The following is a 16,741-nucleotide window of genomic DNA, read 5'->3' on the forward strand; positions in this document are numbered from 1 at the left end:
CTCAGATCACAACTATGGCAGGCGGCCCCCAAAACAGAACTCCCAGGAACTTGTGGGGATGTGCCTGCATCTGAACCAGCCCCCGGCCTACTTCCCTCCATAGGTGCAAACCCAGCCAGAGGTTTCTGCTCTGAAATCCCAAGGTGCCCGCTAATGAGTGCAGGCAGGGACCAGGCAACCCCGACATAACTGAGAGAGGAGCCAAGACCTCCTGGTGAGTCAGCCCTGGGTCATGTCTGAGCTGCACACGCACACCTGGGGGCCTGGGGACTTTCTGCCGCCTGGAGTCAATTGTCTAACCCTCCCCCCACCCCCGTCTTTCTGGGGGCCTACGGCAGAATGGAAGCCAGAGAAGCCAGACCCGTGCTTGAGGAAAGAGAATGTGGGGTTTCAACAGGGTACGTGGCTTCCCCCAACACTTGGCAGTCAGAGGGTCAGGATCTGCTGTCCGTGCCCAATCCAGGGCCACAGAGGATGCCACCTCTGCTCTAGACCCGGCTGAACAGCTGTCACGCAGCTCCTCTGGAATGCCCTGGGCTCTTGTTTTCAACGCGTGGGGCTGTGACTGCTGAGCCTGAAACCCTAGAGGGGACCTGGCTGGCCTGAGCCTCGTGGGGAAGTTTGGCCACAGCCTCTACTCGCATGTCTGAGACACGCAGGGAGTGTGGCAGCTGAGGGCAGGGCTGAGAGCCCAGAGCGCGGCAGGTGCCGGCACTCCTGGGAACGGTGCACAGCGCCCCTCTGCTCCGTGCATCGTCCCCTGCCTTGCGTCCCTGCTGCCCTGCAGGCCCTGCTCTTGACCGCTTGTCCTCTTGTAGGAACTACAGCTCCCAGGGGTCTGGTTCACCCTGGGAATTGTAGGTAAGTGGGGGCAGGAGGATGGTTTCCGGGTTTTGAGCAGAAGAGATGTTGAGGTAAAGGACTGTGCTCTGCCCAGACAGCTGCTCCCTTTACATGCTATCTGCCCTCACCCTGTGCCTCCACCAGTAAGAACCCCAAGGAGAAAGTGACCCCAAGAGTGAGCACAGCCGGCTTGCAGGCAGCTGTACTTCCCCCGCTGCACTCCCGCTGCCCACCGGCTCTGAGAGCGCAGAGGGACCTGCCGCCCCAGGACAGAGACAGATCCTTTCTGGAAGGGAGGGCACTCTTTCTGGGAGAACAGTTACATACCAGGCTGCCTGGGCTCCAAGGACAGGGGACTGAAGGCGGGCGGCTCCCCGGGAAGGCCAGGTGGAGCTGGGCGGTGAGGAAGGGTGGCTGACCACCAGGACTGGCAGGGGCACAGAGGGAGGTGCCTGCCCTGGGGCGGCCAGGTGGGGGCTAGGGCACCACGTGCTGCCCAGCGCAGGTTTGTGGAGAGAATTCCCACACTGTGCACCCACTGTTCACCTGTGTGTCCCCTGCCTGCAGCAATTCTACTGCTGGGACTGATCCCGGGAGAAACCCTGCCCCACGCCCGCAGAGAGGTGCGCTTGGGAAAGCCCCCCAGGGCGGCTTGTAGCAGCGTCTCCTTCAGAACGATCTTACTAGTGGAGACTAATGACATTAATTTGGTCCTTCAACGTACCGGACTGCTGTGCAGATGGCTGCAAATTACAGGACTTACAAACCAGCAACAAATGGAGGAGAAAAGTCGAATTAGAAATAATTGGGAGCAGACCAGGGAAACTCAAGGAAGCTCTGAAAGTAAGTAGTGGGCAGGAAGGAAAGAGTCAGGAAAACTACACAGACACAGAAGCTCAAACAACACACTGCAGCCGGCAGCCTCCACGCTTCAACTGCTTCAACGGCTGTTGAGGGCAGCGCTCGGGTTTTCACAACTAACTAGGATGTGCCTGGAGGTGATATCAAGCCATTTAAAGGAGATTAAACGCCTTACACGGGTTTTAAAAGGACATGAAAGCACATAATTAATCTTGGAAGGATTCCTGTCCCAAGTCATTTGTCGCCACAAATCTTTTTACATGTTCAAAAGTTAACTCACTACAAAATTCAGATGAGGAGTTTCTCCGGATGCATGCGCCAAGGAACCTCTGCAATTACACCAGCAATTTTTTAAACAAACTGTGCAGTGTTTCAGGGTGACAGCCTAAGACAGCATCATTTCCCTAAGAGGTAAAAACAAGATAAAGTCTTGGCCCTCATCGCTCTTAAGTGTTTTTCATCTGCCAGACAGACGCAAACGTGTGCCAGTAGATCTCTTCCCGCCTCAACTTCCTACATCCTGAAGGCAGTAAGAAGCGACAAATGCCTGTTCCTCACTGCAGAGCTGACAACCCCCAAATGACGATTTTACATAATAAAAGATGTTTACTGAGGCTTACAGATTCCCTGGTCACCCGCTTCAAAGGCAGCTGGCAAATAACAGATCCAAAGATTAGCAAATTAAGGCCAGTAAACAATTTCCCTAAGGAGAATGCTAGCTCTCTTGGGCCTCTGGTACTTCCCGAGACACCCAGAAAATAGCAGATGAAAAAAGACTAAATCCGATGGCAGCTGAACAAGAAAACAGACTGTGCCAACCTGGACTCACTCTACCACCACTGAAGCAGCTTCCATGGGCCCTGCCTAGAGAAACACGGGTGCATTCTGGCAGTGATCACCCGCTGTCCAGCCCAAGGGGGGTCGGCACTCCCCAGTTAAAGGCATTCACCTTACCACAAACAGAAACTACAAAATCTCATCTGTAAGGGCCCTAAACCCTACGACATTATAGACAATTTTAACTCTACAAGTTCTCTTACAGAGTTGAACACCCAAAAGTGAGTGCGAGGCGGTCTTCAGTCAGTAGCCCCGGCTCCTCTTTCTGCGTCTGCCTCTGCATGAATCAAGTGACCTGGAGAAAGTTCTCTCATCTCTTTATTTATCCCCTTTTCCCTGCCAGGTACAAAATTAGGTCAAAGCCACCAATTCTTTTGGAAAATAAAATGAATTTCTTAGATTGGTTATGTCTACACTGTCATGCAAATACCTCCTGGCCACTGCGCAGCTATAGCCAACCCTCAAGTACGTACGATGCGGCTCGTGCCCATATTAACGCAGGAAACTGTGCACCTTTACTCTGCACAGGAAACACCCTTCCCGGAGAGGCCGGCAGACCCAGGGGCTTCCGGAACAGGCTCCTTTAGGGGTCCCCAGTTTCAAATGTGGAAATCCTTAGCAAATTAACATGCCATGCAAGTTACAAGAGCATACACTATTTTTTCATTAAGGAAAACCAAACAACCTGTCTGGCGCACTAATGTTGGGGGGACGTTGTGTATTTTCCTCGGTTCTTGTCCCTGGCGCGACAAAGACATGAAGGGCAGAGACACAGTAGTGGAGCAGAGCACAGGTTTTATTTAAAGTTCCTTAAAGAGAGAAAAAGTGCAGCAGGCAACCTCAGCGAGGAGAGGCGCCTTGAAAGGTTGGAGAAAGTTTAAGATTAAAAGGTTACACACTTAGAAAGTGTGGGCGACCTCAGAGAGAGGAGTGCCCTGAAAGGTTGGGGGTTCCCCCTTTTAAGGATTTTTCAGGAATGTGATCATGGGCTGAGGGTGCAGACCTGTTAAGCGGTCCCTGAATATTTAAAATTAACTTAATACAGGAAGTTTACTGCTCTGATTTCTCCTGAGATAACTGGCCTCTGGGTCTGAGAGCCTATCAAACAAGACCACCTGCCCAGCCCCCCAGGTGGGCTGAGTGCTTGTCTGCTGAAGAGGACGTTAAGAATCTTCCTCACTTCCTGCCTTTTACTATGTTGTTTATTGCTGGGCCTGCGTCCCAAATTCCTCCCATCTCCTCCCATCTCGCATACCACCAGGCACAGTGTGGCTGGACGGTAAGTGTATCTGTGTGTGTGTGTGTGTGTGTGTGTGTGTGTGTGTGTGTGTGTGTGTGTGTGTGTGTGTGTGTGTGTGTGTGTGTGTGTGTGTGTGTGTGTGTGTGTGTGTGTGTGTGTGTGTGAGAGAGACACACACACACACACATTTCACATATTGTTAAATGAATGAGATGAATACATTCCCAAAGTCTAATGAGCCCTGGACCGGCCCAAAACTTCCGGAGAAAACGCCAGTGTTCGGGCCGCTCCGTACTTCAAGCTGCTGCTGCTGGGAGGCGGCGAGGTCTGCGTGGGAGCAGGCAGCGGGGTCCCCGGGAAGGGCGGCCCTCTGCGGGTGGTGCGCGGAGTCTGAGGCCGGAGGCGGGGGCGGCCGGCGGCGCAGGGCCCCGGCGGTGTCAGCCCGCGGAGGTGCCGCCCCAGCGGCGGGGGCAGGCGTGCGAACTGGGGGTCCGCGGAGCCCGGCGCTGATGGCACCCGCTGGGGGCACGGAGTCGTCGGTAACGGCCGCCACCGCCCTCCTACGACGCTGCGCTCCCAACAGCCGCTCCCGCCGCCCACCGACACGGCCCGCGGCTGCCACCCCCAGTCCTGGGGCCGCCGCCCCCTCTTCCCAAGCCGCCCGCCGCCCGTGCCCGCCCGCGCCGCCTCCCGCCTCCGCCCCGCTCTGCCATCCTGCGCTGCCACCCAGCGGTCCCTGCTCTGAGGCACATCTAACTCAGAAAGGGTCAGCAGACAGTCTCCAGTGCCGGGGGTCCTGACGGGGCATTGGGAGGCTTCACGGGGGAGATGAGGGGACAGGGCAACATTCCAGGCATTGCTCACGGTTTAAACCGGGCTTAGCCCCGGGGGGGGGGGGCGCTGTGCTCCTCGGCAGGGAGCAGCTGTGAACTTGGAGTGTTCTAGGCACCGGAATCTGGCGGGATATGTTGAGTGGAGGCCATATGAGGGTGGCAGGGGTCGGCAGCCCCTGGAGAGACTATGGGCGGCAAGAAATTGGAGAAAACGTCAGGGGCTGAATCGTCAGCAGTCATCTGTGGAGTACCTGCTACGGGGTTTCCTGGGTCCTGGGAACCAGCCCCTGCCTCCTGGCAAATTGCACCTTGGGGGAGACCCACAGCCAGTACAATGGTGGAGAGAAATGCCCAGCAGGCTGCTTAGAGGGAGCAGAGGGCGCCTAACTACGACTGGGGGGCATGTGCCCAAACCAGGGGACAAGGGAGAGAGCACGTGAAGGGAGGGCGGCTTTGCAGGCAGAGGGAGCAGCCTGTGCACAGCCTGAGCGAGTCTGAGGATCTAAGGAAGGCCAGGGCCGAGAGACAACTGCACGCCAGCCAGGTGGTCAAGGGCGCAAAGGGCTCATTGGAACCATTCACACAAACCACATGCTCAGTTTTCAGCATCCTTTTGGCCCTCGGAGGCCTGGGTTACATCTCCTTGCATTGCATCCCACGCACACACTGCAAGCATCCTTCAGAGAGGAGAGTTCCGTTTTCTGCAAGGTTATACGAAGGGACTGCAGGCCTGAGCTCTCCCATGCACTCGCTGTGTGACCCTGGACAAGGCACTTTACCTCTCTGTGCCTTGGTTCCATTATCTGTAAAATGGGGGTTGGCCTAGTATCTCCCTCACGGTGTCTTTGTGAAAATTAAGACATTAAAGGACCTAGCAGTTTCCTGGCAGATAGGAAGGGCTTAAAAAATGGTAGATGCCATATGATGAACAATTCCATGTCCAAATGACCATCTAAGAAGGTGGAAGTAGTGAGAAATGGGTGTCTCAAAGTATAAGCCGAGGTAGTGGGGGCTATACCTGGTCAGGGTCTAGTGGGTAGAAGAGTTTTCCATCAAGAAGCAAAGCCTTTGTGTCTAGGGGGAGAGAGCCTGGCTTGGAAATCCTCCCTGGCTGGGCAATCTATTGTTTTATCCTTTGTCACCAATGAACCCTGCCGACTGTCACCAATTATCTTGCCAATGGGTTTCAGCCCCGGGCAAGTTCACTATGGTTCAATGTGACCAAAGAAATGACAGTAGAGTGTTCTTGGGGTGAAAGGGTTATACCCAACTTTATTTCCACGGTGGCAGGTCAATCGCTAATATCCATCACTCAGCGTGAGTCTGCAGGAAGCAAGCCGGTCTCTGCCTCTGGGCCTCTCTGCCCGCAGTCATCCCGCACAGCCGTCCTCTGGGCCTCTGTCCTCAGCGCTGCCACCACGCCAGTTCTCTGATCTGCTCTCCTGCACCTTGCAGCCGTGCCACCGTATCACCCAGAGCCCTAGGCAGTGCTCTTTATGTAGAGTCAGTAGCAACGTATTGCTCACACGTGTGTAGTGAGCAAGCCAGCCAGGGCCAGTTGAGGATCCTGGCCACAGGAACGTTCATTTTATCCACACACGGAAGCTGCTGTCCCTCCAGACCAGACTGCACAGACCTGGGTCAAAGCTCACGTGGGTGAGGCTTGGCCTACACCCCAAGGTCTCCTTAGGCCTGTGGGAATTCATGGTGGTAAGTAGGGGAAATATTGGCAAAAATGCTTTCTAAAAATATCCTTGCAGGGAAGGGACAGGAAGTTGTGAATTTGTAAAGAACAATGACTGCTCTTCCCACTGGTGTGGCAAATCTGTAAAGGTGAGTAGATCACAAAAAACACCCTTGCACATGCACACCTGCTACCTGGAGTTTTCTTAGGGTTGATGAAAGAATTGGAAACAGCAGGACTGCCAACTCAGCCACGAACAGCTCTAAGCTCCTTAAGACAGAAAACAGGAACTGGTGAAAATGTAAGGCCACAGAAGGTGTTGGGGGTGCAGCAGGGAGATAAACGTGTCCCTGGGGTGAGGGGCCTGGGTCCCCACACAATGCTACCCTGGTGTGACAAGCAAGGACCGGCTTCTGGCAGGCTCGAGGAGCAGAGGCCCATTGTAGGACAGTGGTCAACCCTGCAGGGGCCTGAGGCCAGGGAGGTCTGCCTCCCCAAACAGGTGCTGTCAGCCAGGGTGACTGGGGGTGCCCAGGACCAGTCCAGAGAGAACTCAGCAGGCCCCAAGCCCCAGTGACCTGGCTGTGCTTCCTCTGAGAAGCATCCTCAGCAAGACATCAGAGCGTCTTTGGGCCACATCCAGGCCACTGGGGTTGGGAAGTCAGATCCCGGGTGGGGACGAGCCGTGCTCACTCGTGCCTGTGCGATTCGCCTGGGGCACGCCTAGTGGCTTTGTCCTCCTGACCTGCTCCACGAGGTGGCCCCCAGCCCACAGTTCAAAGAGGCCTGAGGCACCCTGGGGACAGTGGGAAGTGAGGGGCCTGCCACCTGCGGCACCTTGGCCCTCAGAGGGAAGAGGACAGGGGACAGGGTTCTCTGGGGCTTGAGGAAGAAGGAAAGGGGAGCAGGGTCCAGGGTCCACAGGGGAAGAGCAGGAGGCCCACACGGGCCTCAGCTGAAGTTCTCTGCCCGAGACAGGGCAGGGTCGGCTGTGCGGCAGCGGGGCGGCCCCCCTGCCTGCATATTCTTCACAAGATGCACTCATGACTCACGCACAGAGCAAGGCTGAGTCTGGGGAAAATGAAATTCATAATGAAAGACTTTAGCATGATAATAATGTAAATCTAATAATAAAGTTTATAGCAGTAAGTGTGTTTGTTGTAGAAAGTTCAAAGAAAGCAAATAAAAGAAAACAAGAACTCTACTATGCACAGCTCAAATCACTAAGCGAATATAAATATCAAATATTTAATGTGCTCTTCCAGTATTTTAATGCATTTTAAATTAGTTGAGATTTGTAAAAGTGCATATTTGCAATCTGTGTTTTCACTTCAATTGTAACACGAGCATCTTCCTGCGTTGTCATAAACTCTTCGAAAGGGTCGTTTTTAAGAGCAGCCCAATCAGCATGAGTATTCCGTGGCTGCCCATGCTGTCCCCAGTGCTGAACATCTAGGTGGTTTACAGTTTTTGCCTCAAAAACCACATTTATACATATTTGCATTCTTTTGGATGTTTTTTCTTAGGATAGTTTCCAAAGAGTAAATTAATGGACCAAAGTATGACCAGTTTGCAGGCTTTTGGTTCTCATTGCTCACCTTTGTTCTGAAAGGGCTGTACGGGGCTTCTCTTCAGGTGGGACCAGGCAGAATCTGCCCTCACTGCCCATCGCCCCCGGAGGGTCAGGAAGTGACTCCAGTGCCCCCACCCCCCCGCCACAACCGCCCGCGTTAGAGGCGCTGCCTTTGCTCCGGGGGCCACAGGTGCAGCTGTTGAGCAGCAAGGGCCCCATGTAACTCAGGTTCCCTAGCACCTGGGGAAGGTGGGAGCGAGAAGCAGTGTTTCTGTGGGAATAACCTAGGGACTGTGAGTAAAGACACTGAAAAAGAGAGCGGCTGGGTAGACACGTGAGATGACCCATCAAACCCCGACGGCTAGCGGCCCAACACCGTGAAGATGTGAGCTCAGAGCATCCTGAGACGGGGGCGTGACGGAGAGTCCAGCAGCTCAGTGGGCATGTGGACCTTGAGTTCCAGTCGCTGAAGCCCAGAAGCCCTTGCGGAGTCCGGTTCCTGAGCACTAACAGCGCCGAGGCCCTCCGGCCGGAGCAGGCTGCTGAGTGCCCCCGGGACCTGCCGACCTTCGTCCTCAGGAGGTCAGCCGGACTTCCCGGGCTCCCTGCAGCGAGGTGTGGCCGGCGGCCATCCCTGTGAAGGGCGGGTCGCGCCTCCCTCCCTCTCCTCTTCCTGCCTCGAAGGCGGCTGGGATGCCTGGTGCTTGACTAGCCATTCTGAGCCGTGTGGTGAGCCCATGTGCTCAAGACGGCAGAGCAAAAAGTGCCGCTCCTCCTGGACCGGTGGCCTCCCGAGAAACAGACAGATTTAATGAAGCCACTACAGTTTGTGGCGGTTTTCTGTCCCTCCACCTTGGCGGTGTTTGTCCACATTTGCTCCATCAGAGTTGCACAGGGTCTGTGCTGCCAGACGCCCCCCCCCTCCCGCCTCTGCCACCTCACAGGTCGGCCCTGGTCCTGTCCCAGCCTGCCGTGGGGCCCCCAAGCAGAAGTGTGGGTGGGGCCATGCTATCCCGGGAGAGCCTGGGGTGGCCCGTTTCAAGTCCGGATCAACCCAGGCTTGCATGGGCTGCGTAGTGCTGCCCCCCGACACTAGGGGAGCTCCTAACTCCCGTGACGTCGGGGCGCCTCCCTGCCGGCCACGCCCCCACACGCAGCTCAGCGTCTCCGTGTGCCTTGCCCAGCTGAGCTCCTGCCCCGAGTCCCAGCTTCACCCCAACCTCCTCCGGGGGCAGTTACTGTCTCCCAAAGGACAGGCCCGCCCTGGGGGCCTGGAGCCGTCTGCGGCTGACCCACAGGAAGCGGTGAAGCCGCCCCTCGGTCCTGCAGCCCAGGGCCAGCCCCCCGTCCTAAGGACCCCGAGGCTGCCCTCCCCACCGGGCCCACAAAGCCTAGGCTCAGGCCGGGAGAAGGCTGGGTTCTTGGGCATCTGCCCCACCCTCGGCCCTCCCGCCGCGGTTTCTCCTCTTAGGGGATCGGCCTCGGAGGCTGATGAGGTTGGGGTCCTGGGGTCAGCAAGGAGGACTGAGGCAGCCCCCCCCAATGAACGGGAAGCGTCCCCGCAGGTGGGGGCGACGGCCTCCGGAGGCGGGAGGGGTCCCCGGAAGGCGCCAGGGAAGGGCAGGGGCGTGGCGGGAGCAGGTGGCAGGGGCGGGGAGGGAGCGGCGAGCCCCACGCGGAAGTCAGGGCGGGCGCACACCGGGCCGCCAGCCGCTGCCAACTCCGCGGGGCCGCGGCCATGCAGGTGAGTCGGCCGCGCTGCACCGGCTGCGCTCCGACCCCTGCCCCCCCGCCGCCGCCCGCCCCGGCCACGCCGCGCACCTGCAAGGCGTCGGTGGGGGCCCCTGCATCGCACAAGGCTGAGGAGAGGGTGGCCACAGCCAGACAGAACCCAGGTCACTGGTGTCAAGGCAGGACAGGGAAGGGCAGCTGTCCTCCTGCCCAGCCAGAGACTGTGGTTCCAGGCCGGGCTGTTAGTGAGCGTGTGGGACCCAGGTGGGGAGGGCGTGTCCACCCTCGCGCGCGCCCTGAGTCTAGGCAGGTCCCCAGACCTTGCAGCTTTGCCCTGCAAACGGGGAGGGGAATGTGGCTTACTAGGTAGGGACGCCCAGGGTGGCCCATTGCATTGGGTCCTCTGCCTCCTGGGGGTTCTGCCACCGGAGGGGTGCTTATGGGTCAATGTGTATTTGGTTACAGTCACCCTGCTGGCCTTTGGTTCATCTCAATAGCTGGAGTATTTCTTGGGTCTCCCTTGGCTGGGTCTGATCTCATCGCTACTTACGAGCAGAAGCAACCTCCCTGTGGTTCTGGAAAGCCCAGTGGACCCCCTAAATGTCCACCACGTCCTTCATCTAGTCCCTGACCCAAGCTGTCCCAACCACATGCTGTCCATTCGTTATCTTCTTGTCACACTGTGCCCCATGCCAGGCCCATGGCTCAGCTCAGTACCTACCTGGGGAAGGACTAGAGGGGGAGGCCTTACCTCCTTGCCAGGTCACCCTAATTTGCCCACTCATCTAAATTAGACACAAGTTTGTGCCAATTTAGGAAAGTTCTTCCATTTTCTAGATGTTTTTGAAGCCGTTTCCCCAATTCCACGTTAAGCCTCTATGATTCCAGCTTTGCTCTCCTGACTCCTCCCGGCTTTCCTCTTCTTCGATCCCCACGCCAAGAAGGGGCAGGATTCTCGTTCCTCTTACATCCTATCCTTGACCTCATGACACTAGTTGCCACATTAGAACATCGGAGTTCCTTTCAGAAGCATTCCTTTGAGGTAGGTGTGATTATCACCATTATAGTCAGATGAGGATGTTAGACAAGAAATCGAATTACCTCCTTCTTTAGTAGAAGGTTGACTCTAGATCTGGATCTTGATTATGTTAAACGGGAGCTAAGCGAATATGATTCTTCCCTTAGAGTCCAGATTTCAAGCCTATTGCATTGCTAGAAAATCCTTCTGAATTTCAGTAGATGCATAATAAATGCATAATTAGCTCTTTTCTTCTCTTTATATTCCTGCTGAAACAATCCTAACCTCCTCACAAGCAGCTTGATGCCACAACCAAAAAAGGGGGAAGTCACTTCGTTTCTGAGGGCAGAGATCAAAGGACATCAGTAGTTTCTCCATACATTACCTGTTCCAGCTCCCAGCTTCCACCCGACTTACCTACTCCAAAGTCTAGTGAATTTTTATCTAGTTCTTTGAATGTGTACATGCAGATGTGAGTCAGTGTGTGTGTCTGTTTGTCTGTGCACACATGTATCAGTGTTTATGTATATATGTGACAGTGTTGAAAAAAATCAACTCTTGAATTATTCTTCCAAAGCTGTTTTTTTTATCATGCCTCGAGTCTTTGGATTTTAACATCCCAAAGAAAAAATTTTGACTCATTTATAATTGGTGTTCTACGGTCATTCATTTCTAGAGATAATAAACCCAGAACCCCCTTTTTTTGTGATTGGCATAGGGACAGGGGTTACCAGAATATAGGATAGTAAGTTCATGTTTTTAAAATCTTGTATCTGCAGGATCCAAGGCAATGGCAATAGGGATGAAAGAGAGGACAGTGGAGGTGTGGCCCAACCAAACTGCCCCTGAGCCGCCCAGCCTGCTGTCTACCTCGCTGTCTTCCTTGAGTCATCACCCTGGTTCCCCAACCTCCAAATGCAGGAAAATGAAGCCAAGATATTTTTGAGTCGCAACCCTACGCTCAACAATATGTTTTGTACTTTCCTGTATGTGTCCTCATTTTTTCCTCAGAGCAATCCTCTGAGGTAGGTAGCAGCATTCTCATTTTTTAATGATGAAGGAGCACAGACCAAAAGAGGTTGGATACCTCATCCAAAGCTCCACAGCTAAAACACGAAAGAGGTGGAGTCCAAACCCTGCCCCCTGGGCCTGCTGACCTCACCATCCATTCCCTACGTATAGGTAAGGGCGCCTCATGAGGGCACGCACTGACACCACACGGGGCGGAGCGGAGACACTAGAGGCGGCGGCGGCAGCAGCAACATGTTTGGGACTCCGAAATCTGAGAAGTAAATTGTGACTAGTTTAGCCGATTGGGGAAAGCAGAGAAGCAATCAGATTTACATCACAGAAGCTGCAAAAGGAATCAGTGACACTAGTCACCTATGGAGGTGAGTATGGGGCTAAAAACAGAATGTTTGGTTGAAAGTCCACTTAACCCGATACCTCTCCTCTGAGAGCAAGTGTGTGACTTCCCTGCCTCGACCAGCACAGGTCTGAGAATTTATACCATGAAAAGCACCAATTATAGAGTCTCTGGTCAGGGGGACCCCAGAAGTCAAGGGTGTCATCCTGAAATAGGAAGATTAAGTGAAAGTTTAGTCTCCCACTGAATGTCAAGACTCCCAGCCGGTCCTCCCCTGGAACCCTGGTTAATCTTCTGGTAATCCTTGAACCAGAGAGCTCAGAACTCAGGCAGCCAGGCTGGAACCCTCCAGACAAGAGATGTCCAGAAAAATATGGACAAAAGGAAAAAACAAAAGAATACAGATGGGAGTTCCCAAGTAACAGCCCAGCCAGGTCGCCACAGCAGACATCACTGCCCGCCCCCCGCTAACGGCCTGGGCAGCCCCGCTTCAGTGAACTGCTGCTGACGTCTAACTGCCAGTATCTGGCTCTCTTTTGCCTGATAGTCTCTCCAAAGCCAGGGAAGGCTGCTCTGTGGGGTTCATAGCAGGCCAGAAGTGCTGGGGAATTACTACCCTCCTCCCTGGGAGCAGCTGTCAGCCGCTGACTGTGAGGATGTCACGTGCACACACACACAGTTTCCTTGTCCTTGCACACATGAACTCTGACATGTATGTTTGCCACCATTTCCCCAAAATCTCTATGCAGAGCTAAGCCTTAGACATGCTCAGTCCCTCAGTCACAGTCAGCATGGTGACCGCCTTCTCTCCCCTGATCCCTTCCCTGCTCCCCTCTGCGTGTCTCCACTGAGTGACTCCATGTGCACACATGACTCAGGGTCTCTTGGGGAACCCGAACTAAGAGGAAAAACAGGTTTTATGCCAAGATCAAGAGCTAGAATGTCATCCACTGGAGGAAAGAACACAGTGAAGCAATGACTTCAAATTTCTGAGGGAATATTTTTCCAATATAGGACTCTGTAAGCAACTAAGCAATGACTTACGTGTGAGAACGGCATACATACATTTTCAGACATGCAAGACCTCGAAGCTTTGCTTCCCATGCCCCTTTTCTCAGGAAACTTTTAGAAGCGGTTTCCTGCTCCACCAGGACAAGGAAATAAAGATGACTTGGTACGTATGAAACAGGAGATCCAACACAGGAGAGGAGGGAGCGGTCTCCCAGGAAGGCCGTGAGGGGCGTGCCGAAGCCCACAGCTGTTCAGCAGGGCTGGAGGGGAGCCGGTCCCACTGGAGCAGGTGAGGACTGAGAGAAGGGATGTCATTCAGAGTACGTGACAGGCTACTGAGTGTGTCTGCGCAAACTGGGGAATATTTGGGGGTTATAGAGTAATGAACGGTAAGCACATGCAAACAGTACACAAAAGGACATTTATTAGATCAAGGGGAACGGAGAGGTTATGCAGCGAGTCACGCCTGTGCAGTCGTAACAGCTGTATTGGACGGATGGGATGAGACAAGAGCCGATGAGGTTGGGGGAGGGGGTTTCTACAACAAGCCCCAGAGAACTGTTTGGACCTTTACACCGTGTGCATGAATAACTTTGATAACAATAAATAAAACTATGAAATTAGTAACAAAACAAACAGCTCAAGTAAAATAAAGACCGGGACCTCTAAACAGGAATGGAGGTGAAACTAGGGATCAGCGACCTGTTGTTTTTTGTGAAAGTCTCAAAAAATAATGGGATTTTTTTGTTTTTGCTTCTTCCTTAACATTTTTGATTGACGTAGAACATACATACCCAAAGTGCACATATCATAAATATACTGCTTGACTTTTTTTCACAGTGTGAGCACAACTTTGCAACTACCACTCAGATCAGGGGACAGTTACAGTATATTCTTATCAGACAGCCCCATGGACCCCCATCCAATCACTGTCCCCAAGGGTGAGACCCTCCTGACTCTGACATCATAGATTAACATCCACTATTTTGTATTTTATACAAATAAGAGCCACACAGTGTGTCATCCTTCGTGTCTGACTTCCTCCATTCAGTGTCATGTCAGTGAGACTCACCCATGGTGTGTGTGCGGTTGCAGAGTCGTGGTCCACCCGGTTTCATTCCGTGATACCCCGTAGTGAGAATACGCCACGATTCACCTGTTCTCCTGTTAATGGCGTCCGTACGGTTTCCGGTCTGGAGCCACTGCGGTGCTTCTACTGGTGCAGCTATAAACATTTTAGTGAATGTTTTTGCTCGACATTATATATGTATTTCTGTGGGATATATATACCTCAGAATGGAATTGCTTGGCCATGGGATTCATGTATGCTCAGTTTGGACATTGCCAGACAATCTTCCAAAGTGATTCACCAATTTGCATTCCCACCAACGGTGTAAAAGAGTTCCAGTTGCTTCACGTCCTGGCCAACTCTTGCTGCTGGTGATGTTTTTCATATCAGTCATTCTGGGGACATGTGGTGGTATTGCATTGTGGTTTTAGTAAACATCTCTCCGATGACTAATGAAACTGAGTACTTTTTCATCGATGTATTGGCCACTTGAATGTCATCCTTCATGAAGTGTCTCTCCAAGTTTTTTGCTCATTTTTTATTGTGTTTTCTGTCTTCTGTTGATTAGTAGAAATTCTTCATTATTTCCTTATTGGTCTTTTGTTGCCTATATGTATTGGGAATATTTTCACTCATTCTGTGGGTTAACTGTTTTATTTTTGAACTTACAAAATACAAAAATAAAAGGAAGACCCAAATATGCTCTCAATAAATACGAATATAAAGCCATATTTAAGTTAAAAAGAAAAGGATGCAAATGCGAAAAGATTTACTATGCAAACACTCATCAAAGGAAAGCAGAGGGACTCCATTCACATCAGCAAACTAGACTTCACAATAAGGAGTGTTACCCGGGATGAGAGGGCACAGCAACAAAGGAATCAATTCTCGAATAAGACATGACGGCCCCAAGTGTTCATGCTGAACACAGCCTCAAAATACATATAATACAACTTACAGAACTAAAAGGCAAAAGAGATACATCCACGATTACAGTCAGATACTTTCATACTCCTGTCTCAGGAATGGGTAACGCAAGTAGACAGGAAATCAGCAAAGACAGAAACACCTGAACACACTATCAGTGCATTTCACCTGACTTCTAGAGAACATCTCACTCAACAGTGGAAGAGCAGCTTTCTGTTCGGAAGTATACGGGAGCTCATCAAGATAGATCATATTCTGGGTTATAACACAGCCCTTAGCAAATTTAGAATAATTGAAAGCATGGAAGGCATGTTCCCTGACCACAGCTGAATTAAATTGGAAATCAATAACAGAATGATACCTGAAAAAACTCACAAATATTTGCAAATTAAACAACACACTTCTAAGTAACCCATGGATCAAAGAGGAAGTCCCAATGGAAATTGGAAAATGTTTTGAATTGAACTAAAATGAAATCACAACATTCCACAATTTACGGGATGCAGCCAAAGTGGTGCTTGAACAGAAACTTAAACATTAAACCAGAAATAAGAGAAGATTCAAATCAGAAAGCTAATCTTCTGCCTTAAGAAACCAGAAAAAGAAAAGCTAATTAAATCCAAAATGAGTAAGGAAGGGAATAAAAAAAGAGCAGGAATCAATTAAATTGAGAAGAACAATAAAGAAAAATCAAGCCAAATTGCGTTCTTTGAAAAAGATCATTAAAATAAATAAGCCTCTAGACAAACAAATAAAGGAAAATTATTAAAAAATTGTGTGGGGGAAGAAATCAGATCATTATTGACCAGTAATTTCACAGTGGGGAGGGAGTTCACTGCAAAGGAGGAGAGGAGTATTGAGGGAAATGGAATGTTCTCTGACTTGATCGTGGCGATGTACTCCTATTGTATACACTTGTCAAAAACAGAAAACTGTGCACCCTCAAAAGAATGCAGTTCACTGTGTGTAAATTATATCTCAATGAATCTGATGTTGACGAAAATACCAGAGTGCATCTCAGCAATTTATGAAGAATTTCACGACACCTTTGTTTTAGGATGCGTGTGTAATGCAGGGTAAAATGTGTTTTTCTGAATCCCGTATACTGTGGTTAAAAAAGAAAGAAAGCCATTGTCCTAGAATATGCCAAGGTCCTTTCCTGCCTTGAGACTTCCAACTAGCTGCTCCCTGGAATGCTGGGGTTGTTCATTCTCCCACTTCAAGTCACCTTAGGGAGGCCTTTCCACGCCACTCTTTCTAGTAACTGATTGTTACTAGAAACACTATCTCTCTAACTCCCTGAGGGTAAAATTGTAGCATTTCCAGAGTATCTCGCCGGCTTTAGTGCATTTGCATAACCTCAGGAGTGGAGAGAAGTGCATCTCCATGTCAACGGGTAATTGCCTGGGCAACCAAGGACGTGTCTGAACCTGAGAGTTTAAGGGGAGGCGCTGGCTGCTGGCCTGCTTGCTTCTGCCAGAGCTGCGGGGGGAGCCGGCCCTGGACTGCAGTTTGTGAGGTATTTTTCCCCAGGATTTCCTCTCCCGGGACTTACACTCCCTCTCAAACTGTTCACTGCCTTCATATCACTTTCTACAATCTGTCATTTTGCTACTTCTGAAGCAAGACATTCTCTGTGGCCTTGCGGATTATACTCAGGTAACAGCTTCAGCCTGACCCCCACTGGCCCCTCGCGATCTGCCCGCGGGAACTGCTTCTTCCACTGCCCCTGAACAATACGCAGAACC

At 51.9% G+C, this 16,741-nt stretch overlaps 1 long non-coding RNA gene across 4 annotated transcripts; it reads left to right on the plus strand.

The window, feature by feature from the left end:
* The first annotated feature begins 9,035 nt into the window (after nt 1-9,035).
* On the plus strand, nt 9,036-15,423 carry LOC140844557 (uncharacterized). 4 transcript variants are annotated; one of them, XR_012123075.1, is made up of 5 exons: nt 9,036-9,436; nt 10,491-10,644; nt 11,400-11,645; nt 11,803-12,011; nt 13,105-15,422. It is a non-coding gene; the product is annotated as an uncharacterized lncRNA (long non-coding RNA). The 4 variants fall into 4 exon arrangements; XR_012123076.1 differs by lacking the exon at nt 9,036-9,436 and adding an exon at nt 9,564-9,615 and having other exon boundaries at nt 10,440-10,644; nt 13,001-15,423; XR_012123073.1 differs by lacking the exon at nt 9,036-9,436 and adding an exon at nt 9,564-9,615 and having other exon boundaries at nt 10,440-10,644.
* The last annotated feature ends 1,318 nt before the right edge of the window (nt 15,424-16,741 follow it).

Source organism: Manis javanica, chromosome 11 (genome assembly GCF_040802235.1).
Source record: "Manis javanica isolate MJ-LG chromosome 11, MJ_LKY, whole genome shotgun sequence".
NCBI classification, from domain to species: domain Eukaryota; kingdom Metazoa; phylum Chordata; class Mammalia; order Pholidota; family Manidae; genus Manis; species Manis javanica.